Raw genomic sequence first — 19,610 nt, forward strand, 5'->3', positions numbered from 1 at the left:
CAAAGTTCGCCAAGGGGAAAGGGGTGGGGGAAAAATGCAAATTATTTTATGCCACATTAGTATTTAAATGGCAAAACGAAACAGAAGCTAACGTAAGGATTATGTTTCTGTAACGATATAGTTCGGGGAGAAATTTTAATAGTTTGTATATTTTATGGGGCACAATCTAATAATGTCAAAAGTTCGGGAGGAAAAAATACTACTTATTCTTATTTAAAATATGAAGACAAAAAAAAACCATTTTTGAATAGAAATACAAAGAAAACAAAGACTAAAATTTATAATGGTGCACCAAAATGTTGACGACTAATTTCGACAACAACAGGATTTTATATAAATGATAACGAGTTGTGTTTATAAATAATTAAATGATGAATGAGAATAAGTTTATAATGGTTCGACTTTAAACAACAAGAAGAATTTGATAGCATTTTGGCATACAAAAACTTATTTCCCCTACATCGTTCATTTTGTATCATAAATTGGAGTTGACCAATCAGACTTAATAACCAATTCAAACATAAAAAATAAAATATCTCCTAGTTTAAGGAATCATTTATTAATCCCACTTAATTTTGCATCATTACGGGATTATGAAATTTTTACTTAAGCATTGTCTTTTACCTTAGCGCTTCCTCTGTGTATATATACTAAGTGCACGCATTTCTTTACTCAATCACAGCTTCACCCAAAATCCAACATGACCTATTTACGGTACAATAACTTAAATTTTCACTTCTCTTTTTCTTTGTTCAAATTCAACACCAATTATTTATATCTTCTTATCATTTTCAATAATAATTTCTTCCAAATATTTAATTCTGATTTCAAGCACATCCTTTGTTTTTAACAAGTTATTGTTACTTGCAAGAACCTAATTTTTAGCACAACCTTTAAACCATTAGTACACAATTATCAATGATTATTGATCAATTTCGAATTCATCACTCTGGTTAGTTCCACGTGCAAAAGGATCTCATCATTATCCTTGGGCTTTCCATGACCTTCACTAGTAGTAGGAGGTGGGGTAAGAGCATTGGTCTTGATAACCAACATTCTGTTTTAGTTGGTTAAATTTGGCTACAATGTTAGTTATGGTTCTTTTCTATTTTGTAATCAAGATTATTTGTCTTAACAACTTTCTTTAACAGATTTGTACTCTTCCTCTATATATAAATAAAGTTCTTTTTCTTAGAAGCTGGCTAAGCTTTTTAGCAAAAAATTCTATGAGTTTTTTCATTCCAATTCTCTCAAATAGATTTGTTAGTATAAGCTTGTTCAAGGTATCAGAGCCACTGACTAACGTCTACGATGGATACAAATGATGCTTCGTCTCAGGGCACTGCCACAGACACTACTGTTCCGTCGACTCCCCCCTACTCCAACTCTGGTGGCTCAAATGATGTTCCCGATTCCTGCTTCGAATCCATTTTCTAACTCTCTGACTTCTTCTCTTACTTTGAAACTTGACAGGACTAATTTTCTTGTTTGGAAATCCTAGGTTGTTCCCACTGTTATAGGGCATGAACTTGACGAGTTGCTCTTCAGTGATGTTTCTCCACCATTGATGTTGTTTTCTGGTGAAACAAATCCGGTCTATACTCAATGGAAGCGCAAGGATCAGCTCCTCCTTTCTTGGTTGCGTTCCTCAATAACTGAAGGTATTCTTGCCACAATAGCTTCTTACACCACCTCATACTCGATGTGGAAAGATCTTGAGTCAATCGAAAGCACGACTGTTACAGCTCAAATCACAACTTTCCAACATTCAGAAAGGTCCCACAAGTATTTCTAATTATGTTGATAAGATTAAAACCCTCTGTGATTCTTTGGCTATTGTTGGTCACCCTGTCAGCAATTTTGATGTTGTTATGAAACTCCTCAACGTTCTGGGACCTGAGTTTGATCCAGTAGTTTCTAGCATAACTTCACGCAGTGATACTCTTAGTCTTGAAGAAGTTCAGGCCTTGCTCATGTCTCATGAAACACGTCTTGAGCGCCATCACTCAATGGTTGATTTGTCTACCAAGATGGCTGCCAACTTGACCTTTGGGTCATCAAGAAATGGGGGCTTTCGACCGTACTCCAATCCAAGTCGTGGGACTGCTTCTTATTCAAATCAATATCCTACTCGTGGGTACCCTCGTTCCCAGACTATGGTGTCCCACATGGAATAAGTGTCAAAATATTGAACCATTAATAAGAACATGTGTAACTCCACTAATCACCAATTGGTTTTTAGATGGAGCCTCATGATTCTTGTCATGGTATCAAGAGCCAATTCCCTAGCGGGCATTCAATCCACACCGATCCAAAGAGTGAGCCAACCCGTAAGAGATCCGCATAGTATGAAAAGACACTTGAGATCCAAAAAAATAAGCGAGCTGAAAAAAGGGGTCACTTGTGATCAGGTGATTCAAGATTGGTGAGCGAAAAATCGCCACTATCTTAAGGGGGGATATTAGACTATGGTGTCACACATGGAATAAGTGTAAGAATATTGAACCATTAATAAGAACATGTGTAACTCCACTAATTACCAATTGGTTTTTAGATGAAGCCTCGTGATTCTTGTCAGGTCTTATGCAGAAATTCAACTTGGTTCTTGCCCTGACAGAGAACTAATGGTCGCATAGGAAAGAGATAATCCGAAGGCATCTTGAGAAGCCCCAAATGGTTATGAATTCTATAGATCAAGCATGGATGATGGATCGAAGTATGCTTTCGTATGTTATCTTATTCTTATATAAGGGTTTGTTAGAATATTTGGTATGCATTAAATATCAGAACACATCAGCAGAGTTACGTTTTTTCTTCTAGTCTTGTCTACTATTTCACCAGATGAATCTGGGTTTATTCCTGGTATTTTTAAGTTTGATGACAACTGTAAAACCATCTATAAATAGGTCTTATTATCTCAGTTATTTGATAGTGAGAAGAGAACATATTTCATTTGTAAATAATAAGAGATATTTTAGAGGGAGAAAGAGAGAGAGCTTAAGAGAAAAACACTTGGGTCTTGGGTGAGAGATTTCTTTATACATGGTCAAGTGTATTTGGGGTTTTGCTTGGGTTCAAGGCATTGTAATCCATCAAGTGTAGAAGTTCTCAAGTGGTGACAAGTTCTAATCTCTATTGTTGTTTCATAGTGCAGAGAAGAGCATCCCAATGGGAGTTCAAAGAAGATGTAGGCTGAAGTTTATTTGGACTGAATCTCTATAATTCTTAGTATTAATTTTATTGTTTTTCTTGCTGATTTTTCTATTGAATTTGTGCATGTTGTGTCTACTAGTCTGTTGATTTTGTATTTGTAGATGAAGCTGGTGTGAGGAATGTGAATTTCCTAATAGGGTTGAAGCTCCTTTAGGCTTTTATAAAGGTTTTGATTTGATTCATATTTATTAATGTTTTTGTCATATTCTAACATTATAAACCACTAAACCACCTCAAAGAAAAAGAGGTAAGAAACGAGAGAGATAGATTGGGATTGAGATTGCATGCCCTCCCAATTTTTACATTAAATAAGTTATTTGCTTGAAACTAAAGTTCTTAAAATTAGAAGAATATGCATATTATATTTATACATACAAGTACAACCGCCCCTCGAGAATGTTGGGGAGGCAGATCCGCTACCTACCAAGCCAAATATCCCATTGAAGATTTGGATACAAAAAGTACAAAATTGTCGTTTTTTATGTTTTTTTAATTATTACTATTTACCGAAAATAATATTATCTTTTGAATATAGAGAAAATCAGACTAATTTGGTTTTAAAAAAATATATATTTCACCTTTTCATGTACTACACAGTTAGATGAATCAAATTACATTGCAATTTCTCTTGCCATTTTTGTTTTTTAATTAATAATTAATAATGATCATAATAAAGATGATAAGAAAAGTCCAAATAATTAAATTTGTTTTCTCTTGTCGAAACTATGAATATATACAATTAAAAGTGCCGACATCTCATGTGGTATCTGGTGTAGATGGTTTTTTTTTTCCGTTGTCTATTAAATATTTTTAAATACGAAATTTAAAAACGTGAAAGTTTCGAGTTTTAAAATATAGATAGATTTTAATTTCAAAAATATATATAGAAAGATTTACTTGTATTGTTTAGCTTATTATTAATGGTAATAAATAATAATATGCAAAAATCTATATATAAATATAAAAGAGAGCTTCAAATTTATATAAGATATTTATAAATTATGTATTTAAATTAATAATATTATATATAAATATTTCATGTTATATATAATATTATAATGAGTTTTTATCACAATACACTTAAAGTTTTTTTTAAAATTTTTTTTTTTTTTAAAATTACACAATCCACCTTAATACATTTATATATTTTTCTTTAAAATAAATTTAGTTACACATGAGTTTAAATTTAGTTATACATTAGTTTAAATTTAAATAAGATATTCACAATATATTATTTAAATCAATAAAATTATATATAAATATCTCTTCATAATTTTATATATACAAGATACAAGCAACGTGCATTATGCATGTTTGCTTGATTTTGTGTGTAGAATTTATTAATTATTTTTATTAAATTTATATTAATGTCATATAAATTTCAAATAAATATTCTATTTTAATTAAATAATTTATTTATTTTTGTTTAAGTTTATGTTTGTTCTAGTTTTTAAATTTGGGAGTGACAACAAGAGATTATATATTATACGTTTAATATAGTATTAAATATTATACGTATATTTTAAATTTAAGTTTCTTACTAGTTTTAAAAAAAAAACAATTTGTTGCTAATTGACAATAGATTATATTATTATCATAATAAGTGAGTTTAAGTTTAAGTTTAATTATATTTTATTTAACTTATAAAACATATGATTTTGTTATTTTTAAATAATTATCATTGTAAAATACCTCAAAAATATCATATTTTAATTTATTTAATTATTTATTATTTTTAAATAATTATTATTATAAAATATCTCAAAAATATCCCATTTTAAATTAAATATTCTGTTAAATATAATAATATTCTGTTAAATATAAAAATATTATGTTAAATATAAGAATATTCTGTTAAAGTTAACATTAAGAAAAATAAAAAATCGTTAAAACCAAGAATTTCCATTATCTACACACTTATTATATAGAAGAGATTATAAACATTCTTTATTAATCTCATATTTTACTCTACTCTAATTTCTTTTTTTTTTCTCTTCTTCTTCTCTCTTTGATATTCATGCGTGCGTGGAAATATGCATGAATATCAAACTATGTTGATAGTGCAATATATCTCAAAAAGTATTTTCAAGTAAGCTTTATGCACATGACAAATATAAAGAGAACTCACTAATTGTGCAATATATGTATATTTATTTATGGTTGATTTATAGATTTTGATATTTTTCTTACATTTTTTTAAAGCAGAAGAAATTGAACGTGGATCATGTTGTTGTGATATTTTTCTTACATGAAGATGCTCTGTTTTTCGATTTGAGTTTCGGCTGGATTTTTAGTTGGATAATGGGAATTGATGGGAATTTTTGGCAATGGTTACTTGGGTTATGATGCCTAGGGCTTGTGTATATGATATTTGGGTTCATTTGGGGGTTTGAAAGAAGTTTGGAAGCTAGTTTTCAAGTTGGAAATGGAGGACTCGAAGGAGGAAAAAACCAGGGTTGAAAACCCTGGTTGTAGCACTACAACGCCCATCAGTGGGCGCTACAGCGCTAGTCAGGGGTGTTTCACTCCGCCAAGGGCGCTAGGGCGCTAGGGGGGTAGGGCTATAGTGCTACCCTACTTTTCCATATTCCTGTTTTAGGCTCTTTTGAGGGTTTTTGGCTCGGGGTTTCAATTCCTAACGCTCAGGATTTAATCTACTCACCGTTTGGGTACAATTCGGGGTCCCGGGAGTGAGGTTTAGGTCAAGACCCTTTTATTGTTTATTTCATTAATTAGAGATTTTAATTGGTTATGACTAGGTGACCCCTAAGGAATCAAAATGATTGATCGTTCTCAAGGGTCGTTTAATTGTTATTAGAAAACTGCACCAAGTATGTGATGCACGAAAAACATGAGATTAGGGCATGCCATGAATGTTGAATATGAGATTGATCAGAGCTTGAGTCTCTGTGTTTGTGCATGATCATAATTATGTTAGCAATTGTTAAGTAAGCAAGATGAATGCCCTACATTTGGATATTTGACATATGATATATACCTGGTTTCATTGCTTACTTGTGCGTGGCGCTGACCCATGAGTCAGAAATTGGCAATGGTGTCGGTATTAACTATGAAGTTGTGACTCACTAGTCAAGTTCGACAGTAGTATTAAGCACTGGTCATATGGTATTGGCTTAAGAGTCAAGAACGGTTTTAGCGTGTTTAACGCAAGCCGAAAAGATTAGATCTAATCAACATCTGCATTGAATGACTCATCATGAGCATTAATGCCGAACCAACCTCATATTTGATGAAAATTAAAAGCGCTTGTCTAGCCTATTGCTAGTCACTTAGAGCCAGGGCCAGGATGCCCATGTGACTGCATCATCACATGGCTATGGATGCTGAGCCCCCGTAGTGACTCACTCATCTATTTAAGTTAGTGACTCACTCATCAGTCACTCATCTGGTTTACGTTAGTGACTCACTCATCAGTCACTCATTTGTTTAAGCTAGTGACTTACTCATCAGTCACTCATTTGGTTTACGTAGTGACTCACTCATCTGGTTTAAATTAGTTACTTACTCATCAGTCACTCATCTAATTAGGGCTATACGCCCCAGCATGGTTAACAGAACCTCAAAGTGTTAAATCACTCATCTTATTAGGATTGACTTGGTAGTCATCCATTCAGGAGGGCGGGATTCCCCATCATGGATCCCCCATCATTATCTGAACTTATTTGCATGCATGAATAGGGCTATCATTGTTAGGCATGCACATTATGATTTTGTAACATGTTATTATAGTTCATGAGCATATTGAGTTTTCTTGTTGGGCTTCGGCTCACAGGTGCTATGTGGTGCAGGTAAAGGCAAAAGAAAGCTGGACCATCCTTGAGTTGGAAAGCTTAGGTGACGATGTGTACATATGCGGCTGCTTGACTGCCACAACCAAGGGTTTAAAGAGGAACTAGGGTTTAACCCTATTTTGCCGCTTAGGTCGGTTGGTTGTAAATATTTTCTTGTAATTAACCTTTAAATTATATTTTTTGGATTCCAATGTATACAGTAAACGTTTTAGTGAAATGTTATATCTTAACCAAAAATTTTAACCCTAAACTGCTAATCATACTTAGTTACACGATTATGGCCAAATGACTCGATTAGCGAGTTTAGCACTGCTCAAAATGCACACCGTAACGGTCCCTGGAGGTTAAGGTGTTACAACTTGGTATCAGAGCGAGCCAAGGTTAAGGGTTCCTGAAGATAAGCAGGGCATGTACACTCGTCATCAAAGATAGCTTCACTCAGGGAATGGTAACTATTTATGTAGTTATGTACTTAACTGCTTAAATAGAATGTAAATGTTTTACCTGCACATTGTATTAGGGAGCATGAGATTCTGATAGAGCCTGGCTCTTGAATATATGATTACCTGCTCCATGAATATATATATATATATATAATTGTGATATTTGCATGCTGGAGTTGGAGGCATGGTAGGTATGTTGGAAGAGAAGGAATTATAATTAATGTATGAATGCCATGGGCATTTTTTTAGCACTGCAGTGGTTTGTGAATGTAGTGTGGTAAGATTGTTCCTGTGAGGGGAAAGCTCTTGATATGCTCATCATGTTTAATGGGTCAAGTTATTGACTGTAGATTCAATCAGAAGGTATGTATCCAAGGTAGATAATGAGATCTGATGGTGGTTATACAGAGGCTGGGAGTCTCAACCAGGGGTTGATTTCTTCATCTGCCCCTCAGATTATCCAGCAAATGATTATAGATTTGCAATTAAGATTGCAAAGGCAAGAGGAAGAGATTTGGTGTTTGAAGCAACAGCAGAACCTGTCGAGGAACACATCTTCCTTTGCTATGCCAGGAGTGGCACCAGTTTTGGCTCAGCCTAGGGTTGAGAGCAGATGGGAATTTCTTTGTGGAAGATTCCAGGATTATTACCCTCTAGTCTTTGAGGGAGGCCTAGATCCATTCAGAGCTGAGCAATGGATGAGCATGATCAATTCCATTCTTGATAGTATGGGGCTGGTGGGTCACGATAGGGTGATCTGTGCTACATATATTGTGGGATGATGCCCGGACATGGTGGGAAGTAATATCTCAGACGTGAGATACATCTGTGATGGATTGGAAAGAATTTAGGCAGCTGTTCAATGAAAGGTATTACTGTGATGCACCCAAGACTGCTAAGATGAATGAGTTTCTGAATCTTGTTCAGAGCAATGCAACAGTAACCGAGTATGTTATCAAATTTGATGGGTCGGGCAAGTTTGCTTTTGACATGGTACCCACAGATGTAGCTCGGAAGGAAAGGTTTATTTAGGGATTGCATTCCAGGATAGCTCAGGGCATTAGAGTTGCCCTAATGCATGAAATCTCTACCTACGCTCAGGTGGTAGGGAAGGTTCTTGTTGTTGAGAGCACAAGAAATCAGATTGAGAAGGGGAGTGCTGGAGAGCACAGAGTTCAGATAGTGATACCTCCATTTATTGGAGCGAGCAAGAAAAATGACTGGAGGACTTATCCTTTATGTGCTTGGTGCAAGAGGCGTCATCTGAAGGGATGTCGACCAAAAGCATGTTTCTTATGTGGAATGGTTGGGCATTTAAAGAGGGATTGCCCAAGTCGAGAGACAGATGAGCAAAAGAGGATGGACAGCTCGACTCCAGCTCGAGTGTTCATTCCGAGGAGTTAGAGTCAGAGACTGAGACTAAGACTGAGGTTGGTTCCTCAAGGGTGGTAGGTCAGGTTTCTAGTTTTGACTTTTGTATTGTGCTGGCTAGTTTGGTGCCATGTTGTTCTTTGTTTGCTGCATCTAGGGAAGCATAAATTTGATATGCAGATTGCATGGTTATGTTGTGATGAGTTAGGTTATGGTGGAAAGGACTCATCAGTTGTTTTGATAAAGTTGGTTATGACTGACTTCAGTAGGATCCTAGATATGGATTGGTTAACCAAGTGTGAGGCAATGTTAAATTGCAAGAAAAGGATAGTCATTCTTGGGTGTGAGAGTGGGAAACCCTCGTGGTAGCTGGCACGGTGCATGGATTTGGTATGCTGGTAACATCTGTATTTAGAGCTAAAGATCTATTGCAGGAGGATGCATAGAACTCTTAACTAGTGTGGTGGATACCACTTAGGTTGTGCCAGTGGGATCAGGACAAACTGGATTAGTCTGTGAGTTTCTGGATGTGCTTCTAGGGGAATTGTCAGAATTATGTTTACATAAAGAGATAGAATGGTGATTGGATTAGTGCCAGGAATAGAATCAGGTCCAGGGTGCTATTTTGAATGGCTTCAGTAGAGTTGTAAGACCTAAGGGACTCAGTTATTTAATAAGGTGGTATTTTCCAAGGTGGATCTTTGATCTAGTTAGTACCAGGTAGAGATCAGGGAGAGGAATATGCAGAAGATTGTTGTTATATTAGGTAAGGGCACTGGGAGTGTTGAGTTATGTTATGAGAATTTGGTTAATGCCAAGTTGTTCTATGAATCATATGAGTAGAGTATTCAAGGATTATCTGAATTGGATTTGTGATCATCTTGATCAATGGTATTGTGGTATATTCTCAGTTGGAGATTTTCCAAGGTCAAGGAATGCCTTAGAGGGCAGGAGTTTCCTTGGACGGGCAAGATATTATATGTGCTTTAGGAAAGAATTCTGAGCCTTCTTGCAGATCAGAATTAGTTTGTAGGTTGTTATGACACCTCAGTGACAGGGAAAAATGATTGCCTATGCATCATGTTGGTTAAAGGATCTAACCAGAACTAGAGTAGAGTTCTGATGGGCCAGGTGACCAGCTTTATACTTGAGTTTACTCCTTTAGAGAGGATCAAAGGAAAGACAATTAAGTGATCCACAGATAGGAAGATTGAGGAGAATGTCTTAGCTGGATTAGCTAAGGATTATGCAGTGTCAGATATGAGGTTATTTTGGTATAAGGATTGGATTTGGAATCCGATGGACACTGGGATTAAATGGGTGTTAACAGTCAGAAAATAATGCCAATACGTTACAGGAGGATGTTTCTGTTTCCTAAAGTCTACAGAAATTCTCTTTTATTGTATTTATGGTGTATTAAAGATAGTTTAATGTGTAAATCTGTATATAAGCCTAAGTTCTAGTTTGTAAAAATACACAGAAAAGAAACCTTTTTCTTCTCCTCACCATTTTATATGGTATCAGAGTCGTACGATTCTTTTTTCTTTCTATTCTCTCTAATTGGCTCCTGGCAGCTTCTTCAAAACCAGGTGACACCTCCGGCGCTCCAGGTGGTTGTCGCAACTTCCGGTGTCATCTTCGGCGACATCTTCGGTGCTCCAAGCGGCTTCTGCAACTTCCAGCGTCATCTTCGGCAACATCTCCGGCGCTCCAGGTGGTCTGCAACTCCAGGGGCAATCTCTGTCCAGCCCTCCTCGACAATCTCGGTCTTATATTCACTCTCATGTATTCAGCCAACTCTTCCTTATCCTCTCGCATTTCCTTGCCATAAAACAATTTTTATTTGATACATCCCCACTTGTCAGCCATCCCTAGCCACGTGCCATCATGTCAAGTGATGAAATCTCTTCTCAAACTAGTGGGCCTAACTCAAATCCAGCCCAAACTCAGGCCCAAAGTCAGTTTTTTTGGCTCCATTTATAGTCATGATACCAGCTCTCTCCACATTATAGGCCACAAACTTGATGGTAGAAACTATTTACAGTGGGCACAGTCAGTAAAGTTAGTCATTTGTGGATGTGGAAAACTCGAATATCTCACCGGTGACCTTCCTGCCCCTCGATTGACTGACTCAACCTACAAGGTATGGCAGGCTGAGAATTCTATTGTACTTGCATGGCTTATTAATTCAATGGATCCAAAGATCAATCGCAGGTATTTATTTTTTAAAACTGCTAAGGAAGTATGGGATGCTGCAAAAAAGATGTACTCTGATCTTGGGAATGCCTCTCAGATTTTTGAAATTTGTACCAAACTCAAAGAAATCAAGCAAGGTAATCACACTGTTACCCAATATTTTTCAGACTTACAAGACCTGTGGCAAGAACTCGATTTGTATCTGGATACCACTCCTTTGTGTTCTACCTGCACCACTCTTTAGCGCCAACAATTAGAAAAAGAGCGGGTCTTTGAATTTCTTACTGGGTTGAACAATAATCTTGATGAAGTTCGGGGTCGTTTGGTAAGTCGTTCTCCATTTCCTGACACTAAAGAAGCTTTCTCTGAGTCAGACGTGAAGAAGCACGTCGTCGCATCATGCTCACTACTCAAGAATTACCGCTCGTAGAGAGTTCAACTCTTGTCTCAAAATCTGGTCCACCACCGTTTGGCAGATCAAATCCTAATCCTCGACCTAATCGCAAGGGTGATCGACCTTGGTGTGATCATTGTCAACGTTATGGTCACACTCGCTCCACTTGTTGGGAAATTCATGGCAAACCACCAAATTGGACTCCCCGTCGCCAAAATGACAGAAAGGCCTACCAAACCCAGTCTGAGAATAACACTACTCATAGCGGTACTGCTGCCCTTTCATTCAGTAAGGAACAACTCAAACATTTATACACACTCCTTGGTCAATCCTCCATAAAAACCAAATCTGGTCCCGAGTCTCATAGTGCTTCTGTTGCACATTCTGGTAATTTCTCTTCCACTTCCCCTACACCATGGATCATCGATTCAGGGGCGGCTGATCACATGACAGGTTTACTTCATTTATTTGGTTCTTATAGTCCCTGCTCTACTGCCTCTAGTGTTAAGATTGCAGATGGTACTCACTCACCTATTGCAAGCATTGGCACCATAAAATTGTCTACTGATTTATTTCTTAAATCTGTTCTCTTTGTTCCTTCCTTAAAATGCAACTTAATCTCTGTTCAAAAATTAATCTTTGATAATCACTATCTTGCTAAATTTATGTCCGCTTCTTGTCAATTTCAGGATCTATCATCGGGGAGGACGATTGGCAGTGCTAGGATTCGTGACGGCCTTTATTTCTTTCAGCACCCAAACAAAGAGTTGCCTTACCTGCACTGTTTAACTTCAAGTTCTATTTCTAATTCATCTTTTGATGCAACTTCTCAAAATATTATGTTGTGGCATTGTCGACTTGGACATCCAAGTTTTTTATATTTAAGACATTTGTTTCCTTCTTTATTTTTAAATAAAAATGTTGCGGATTTTCAATGTGATATTTGCCAACTTGCTAAACATACTCGTGTTTCATTTCCTCACAAACTGTAAACACCCTCTAGTCCTTTCTCTCTTATTCATAGTGACGTATGGGAACCATCCAAGGTCACGACTTCTTCTGGTAAACATTGGTTTATTACATTCATTGATGACCATACACGAATTACTTGGGTGTACCTTCTTAGGCACAAATCCGAAACCTGTTAGGTATTCCAAAACTTCCACAAAATGATCCAAACACAGTACCAGACATCTATTCGGACACTTCGTACCGATAACAGTACTGAATACTTCAATACCACTCTTGGTCCCTATCTTCTACAAAATGGGATTGTTCACCAGAGCTCGTGTGTAGATACTCCGCAGCAGAATGGAGTAGCCGAAAGGAAAAATCGTCACCTTTTAGAAGTAACCCGTGCTATCATGTTCAAAATGAATGTTCCAAAATATCTTTGGGGCGATGCTGTACTCACTGCTACTTATCTAATCAATCGCCTTCCCAGTCAGCCTCTTCAATTTAAGACACCATATTCTATTCTTCAGTTTCTTTATCCTCACATTTCCACAAATACTCTGCCAGTAAAAGTCTTTGGGTGCACCACCTTTGTCCATGTGCACTCCCAACACCGGAGTAAACTTGATCCTAAAGCCATAAAAACAGTTTTCCTAGGATATTCTGCTACACAGAAAGGCTATCGCTATTACTGTCCCCTCACCAAGAAAATCTACATCTCCCACGATGTAACTTTTTTTGAAAATACTACATACTTCACTCCCACTCCGCTTCAGGGGGAGCATATTCACCACGAGCAAGAAGCTCAGTGGTCGTGGGGTTTAGAATTACCCCTAGACGTGTCCTTTCCTCCAGTGAATGAAATCATTCCCAAACCAGAAAATCTTCCACCTTCTTCTCATGACTCTCAAAATCAAAACATGCATAAAGAAATTCGGGTGTATACCAGAAGAGAAAGAAATAAACAAGTGATGAATTCTCATCACAGTCAAGAGGCCGATCTAGTGATAGAACCACCTCAGATAAAAAATTCAGGTACTCTACCCTCAAACACTCAATCAGATCTAGATATTCTTATTGCTTTACGAAAAGGAAGTAGATCTTGCACCCAACACCCTATTTCAAAATTCATCTCTTATGCAAAATTATCATCTCCATTTAAAGCCTTTACCACTAGTCTATCAGATGTTGTGATTCCCAGAAATATCAATGAAGCACTTGGTACTCCTCAATGGAAGACAGCAGTTCTTGAAGAGATGAAAGCACTTGAGCAGAATGGTACTTGGCAATTAGTGGAGTTACCACCAGATAAGAAAGTAATAGGGTGCAAGTGGGTGTTCACAGTCAAATATAATGCAAATGGATCTATTGAAAGGTACAAAACTCGGTTAGTTTCCAAGGGTTTTACTCAAACCTACGAAATTGACTACACTAAAACATTCGCTCCGGTTGCCAAACTCAATACCATCAGAGTATTGCTCTCGCTTGCAGTCAACTTAAATTGGGAATTACATCAACTTGATGTAAAAAATGCATTCTTAAATGGTGAGCTAGAAGAAGAAGTGTACATGAGTCAGCCTCCGGGTTTTGAAGAATCTCCCAATACAACCAAAGTTTGCAAGCTAAACAAATCGATCTACGGTCTAAAATAATCTCCTCGAGCATGGTTCAATCGGTTCTTGAAAGTTATCAATGGACTTGGATACATACAAGGTCAGACTGACCATACTCTCTTCATCAAACACTCAGAAAGAGGGAAAATGTCAGTTCTGATTGTATATGTTGATGATATCATTGTCACTGGCAACCATACTGAAGAGGTGATTCGGATTAAAGAAATGTTGGCAAAAAAGTTTGAAGTCAAGGATCTCGGTGAACTCGGATATTTTCTGGGAATGGAATTTGCTAAAAGCAAAAAGGGAATTTCTGTTTCTCAAAGAAAATACACTCTTGATCTCTTGAATGAGACAGGAATGCTAGGCAGTAAACCTAGCAAAACTCCAATCGAGCTCGGAGACAAGAGGAAAATGTTTGAAGGAAACCCAGTTGACAAAGAAAGGTACCAGCAACTAGTAGGAAAGCTTATCTACCTCTCTCATACCAGACCAGATATTGCCTTTGCAGTAAGTCTGGTCAGTCAATACATGCATGATCCATGTCAAGGACATCTTAATGCAGTATATAGAATTCTGAGGTATTTAAAGCAAACACCAGGAAAAGGTCTTTTCTTCAAAAAGACTACTGAAAGAAAAGTTGAAGTATTCACAGATGTAGACTAGGCTAGGTCAGTTGATGATAGGAAATCTACATTTGGATATTGTACAATTGTATGGGGCAATGTGGTAACATGGCGAAGTAAAAAGCAAACAGTGGTTGCAAGAAGCAGTGCAGAAGCAGAGTATAGAGCCATGGCCCATGGAATATGTGAAGCGATATGGATCAGATGCCTTTTAGGAGAACTAAAGATTGAATATGATGCTCCCATTCAGCTTTACTATGATAATCAATCTACCATCAGTATTGCACGCAGCCCTATACATCATGACAGAACTAAACACGTGGAAGTAGATCGTCACTTTATTAAAGAGAAGATTGATGGGGGAATTGTCAACATCAAATATGTTAATATGGATCAACAGTTGGCTGATATTCTCACAAAGGGGTTATCCGAGCGAGTATTTGAGTTCCTAGTAAACAAGCTTGGACTCATCAATATCTATGGTCCAGCTTGAGGGGGAGTGTTAACAGTCAGAAAATAATGTCAATACGTTACACGAGGATGTTTCCGTTTCCTAAAGTCTATAGAAATTCTCTTTTATTGTATTTATGTTGTATTAAAGATAGTTTAATGTGTAAATCTGTATATAAGCCTAAGTTATAGTTTGTAAAAATACACAGAAAAGAAACCTTTTTCTTCTCCTCACCATTTTATAATGGGAGATTCTGGATTAATTTTGTATTACTTTCTTATTCTCTTAATCCAGGCGTCAGGAAAAAGGTACCAGAGTTTGAAAGCTTTATATTGATGGCCTAGGATGGAGAGGGACATAATGGTATATGTGGCAAAGTTCTTAACCTGTTAGCAGGTCAAATCAGAGCATTGGAAATCAGTAAGGCCATTGTAGCCTTTGAGTATTCCATAGTGGAAATAAGGAAACATCGTGATAGGTTTCGCAGAGTGGCTGCCTAGGATAGTGGGTCAGTGTGATTTGGTTTGGGTCATTATGGACCAGTATTTAAAGTGAGATCACCTCCATCAATAAATTCATAACAATGGAGCTTTCGATCAAGATGTTCTCGCCTCCCCCATTTGGGCTCTCGCTCGAATCGGAACCTTTATGCAACTAAATTACTAGATTCTCCCGGAACGCTAGCTAAGCTAATAAAAAGTCTTAGTTCCCTTCAATCAAATCAATAATCTTATTAAGTAACACAGCTGATAAGTATGCAGATCTCTATCTGAGAGAGATCGTGCGCCTTCATGGAATTCGGGGTCTATCTTATCAGATAAGGACTCAGTTTTTACTTCTAGGTCTTGGAAATGTTGAAGAAGACGATGAATACACAGTTCAATATCCTCAGACTGATGGTAAATCAGAGAGAGTTATGCAATATGAGAGGGGCACTCTATGAGATGGGGTATGGTAGAAAATGTTTATCACCCATTCATTGGAATGAGATGGGTGAGATATTATATCTGGATCCTGAGGTAGTTCAGGGGATCATTGAGATTTCTAGAGGTTAGAGCTTAGATGCTCACTTCTCATAGTAAATGAAAAAGTTATATTGATTTGAAATGCAGGAATGTGGAGTTCCAAGTAGAAGATTGTATCCTCCTTAAAGTATCACCATAGAAAGGGGTGAGGAGTTGAGGGCAAGTTGAGCCCTAGATTAATATGACTGTTTGAATCCTGGATAGGATCGATCAGGTTGCCTTTGGATTGGCCTTATCTTTGGAATTGTCAGCTGTATACAATGTATTTTAGATTTCCATGTTGAGAACATTGGTTAAAAGAAACTCATGAGTTGAGTTATGAGAAACTAGAGATTTAGGCTAAGTAGCCAGTTCAGATTTTGACAGAAGGAACAAGGTTCTGAGGAACAAAGTTATACCTTGAGTCAAGGTAATGTTACAGAGATAGTGAGGCCGAGGGAACGACCTGGGAAACTGGAATCAGTTGTGCGGAATTCTTATTCCGGTCAGTTCAGATAAATTTCGAGGACGAAATTTCTGTAAGGAGGGGATAGTTGAAATGCCCCAAAATCCCTAATAAGGTTTATGACCTTGATTAGGAGGTCGGGAGGGCCATAATTGATTTATTATGCCATTAAATGATTATATGTATGTTTATGTGAATTATATTATAATATGATAATAAATGCATGCATATGTGTCCATTTTTAATTATAAGGGCATTTTGGTAATTTGGCATGTTGAGGGCGTAATTGTGTATTTTCATTCATGTTGGTGAATAATGAATAATACCACATTATATGTGGATTTTTTCGACCCATTCGGCATGAGACAATCTTTGAATGCAAGTTATTGGTCTGGTCATAACAAGGTTAGTTTCGGGCTCGGTGTGAGTCTCGTGGTAATTTGGTGATTAGAACATTACCGGGAATTAAAGGGTAATGAGATATGATTTATTAGCATTTGTGAATATTGAGAATAACGGAAATTGGAGGGTGTTAATTATGATTAACGAGATATGAAGGAAATTACGATTTTGCCCTTGGTGGCTATTAAGGGTTTTAATTAGGCATGAGGGCATTTTGGTCTTTTGACCTTAAGGATAGATATAAACCATTAAGTTGCAGCAAAATAAGATGCATCTTCTTTTCGGTAGCCCATCACTTGAGAACTCTAAAGTTAAGCGTGCTTGACCTGGAGTAGTCTCATGATGGGTGACCTCTTGGGAAGTTTTCCCAAGAAGCGTGCGAGTGAGGACAAAGCACGCTGGAAAGACTCGTGTTGGTTTGCAGGGCCAGTCGTCATTCTAGGAAGCAGCCATAGTGACGTGGGGTGTTATAGTTACAAACTTAGATGACTTCTTCGAAAGAGCACAGAAGTACATACGTGTGGAAGAGGGCCATAAGAACTTGCATGTTGAGGGAAGCGAACCTTCCTCCAGTCACCCTTCTACCGACACGTCTGAAGATTCCATGTAGAAGAGAGCGTCGTGATGGAGGAGTAGTTGATCAAGTTGAAAAGTTGAAGAGGACTATGAAAAGGCTTCAAAGAAGAAGCTAGTAGGATTCATCAAATCATCGCAATCGGCCCCTATAAAGATCCAAAGAAGTCGCCTAGTTGATTCCTGAGATCTGGAATTGTTAAAGCATATGGGAGAGAACGAAAAACAAAGTGCTTGGTAAGAAAGATCCGAAAAACAACTTATGAGGTATTGGACCTGACCTCAACATGCACCTATCCATGTGCAAAATAGGTGCCTAGCCTCGCGAGCCTTAACATGCACCTAGCCATGTGCGAAATAGGTGCCTAGCCTTGTGAGCATCAGCAAGCACCTAGTCATGTGCAAAATAGGTGCCTAGCCTCATGAGCCTCAATAGGTGCTTGCCCAAGTGCAAAAAAGGCGTCTGGCCTTGTGACATATATACATATAAAAATACTTATATTACATAGATGTGAGAGCAATGAACCTTATGAGACAACATTTGAATCTATAAGGACTAGCTACCCTTATAGAATCTAAAAAAAAAAAAGAAAGTCAAAAGGTCCCTCAAAAATGACCTCTTCACTAACAAACCCATCCTGCAAAAGGATCGCGTCGTAGAAGACAAAAGGGGAGCCCGAAGATATCCCCAAGCCTAGACCGACTAAGTTGCCTTGCCAAGGGTAAAAGGGCCTTGAAAATAGATGTTCGCAAGGTTGCACAAGGACCATCTCCCCACAAAGGTCCCGACCCGAGGGGAGATCACCCCAAAAACCAAAAAATTATCTCAAAGAAGACGCTTATGAAAATGGTGTCAAAGAAGACACTTATGAAAACGGTCTCAAAGAAAACGCTTGCAAAAGGGCCTCAAAGAAGACGCTTGCAAAAATAGTACTATGCCAAATGATGAGAAGGACGCTTCTCGCAAGAAATGATAAGCGTGCGCAAAAGTATACAAAATGATGACTAGAACCCAAATGGTCAACATATCCTTATAAATACAATCAAGGTGCACCAAAGAGAGATCTATCGAACCCCTTCACGTGGGCTCAAAAGGACCTCGAGCATAATAAATACAAAAAAAATAAGAAAGAGAAGAGTTTACAAGATCGCCGAAGGCCTCCCTATAGATTGGGGGGCAAGTGTGGATACCGAAAATCCACCAAGAAAAAAAGGTTTGGTCCCTTATTGAAGTAAGCGGCTAAGGGGAACCAAAGGCGCCAAGTACGCGATAGAGGCAGAGGTTATTATGTGCCACCAAGAGGCCACATATTTGCAAGGCCCTAGGCCTCACAAAGACATTCCATGCCAATGGGAGACAAGAATTTCACACCGATAAAAGGTCCAAAGCAATCAAGTCTAAGGCACCGTAAGGCCCACTCGCATTGCAAGACTATTACACGGGGCATCAAGCGCCTCACGCCAGGGTCTCGCGGAGGTCATCTCGGCCACACCCAGCGCCTCACGCCTGGGTCTCGTGAAGATGTATCGGCCACGCCCAGCGCCTGGGCCTCGTGAAGATGCCTCGGCCACGCCCAACCACTCACGCCTGGGTCTCGTGAAGATGCCTCAGCCATGCCCAGCGCCTCGCCTCGTGAAGACGCCTCAGCCACGCCCAGCGCCTCGGGCCTGGGCCTCGTGAAGATGCCTCGGCCACGCCCAGCACCTCGCACCTAGGCCTTGTGAAGATGCCTCGGCCACGCCCAGCGCCTCGCGCCTGGGCCTCGTGAAGACGCCTCAGCCACGCCCAGTGCCTTGCGCCTGGGCCCCGTGAAGATGCCTCGGCCACGCCTAGCGCCTCACGCCTGGGCCTCGAGAAGACGCCTCGGCCACCCCCAGCTCCTCGCGCATAGGGTCACATGTCGCTTGCCAACGCACCCCTAGCCAAAGGCATGCCTCGCCATAAGGCCCATAAGCCTCGCCATGTGAGACGATGTGCCCTACGCTCAAGGGTCCATGCGAGGCCTCGTGTCTTGCCTGGATGGAGACCCGCAAAAGGCGCCTTGCCTCGTCATATGAGGGGAACTAGTAAGCGCCCAACCATCATTTGGTA

This window comes from Humulus lupulus, chromosome 7 (genome assembly GCF_963169125.1).
Source record: "Humulus lupulus chromosome 7, drHumLupu1.1, whole genome shotgun sequence".
In the NCBI taxonomy this organism is placed as follows: domain Eukaryota; kingdom Viridiplantae; phylum Streptophyta; class Magnoliopsida; order Rosales; family Cannabaceae; genus Humulus; species Humulus lupulus.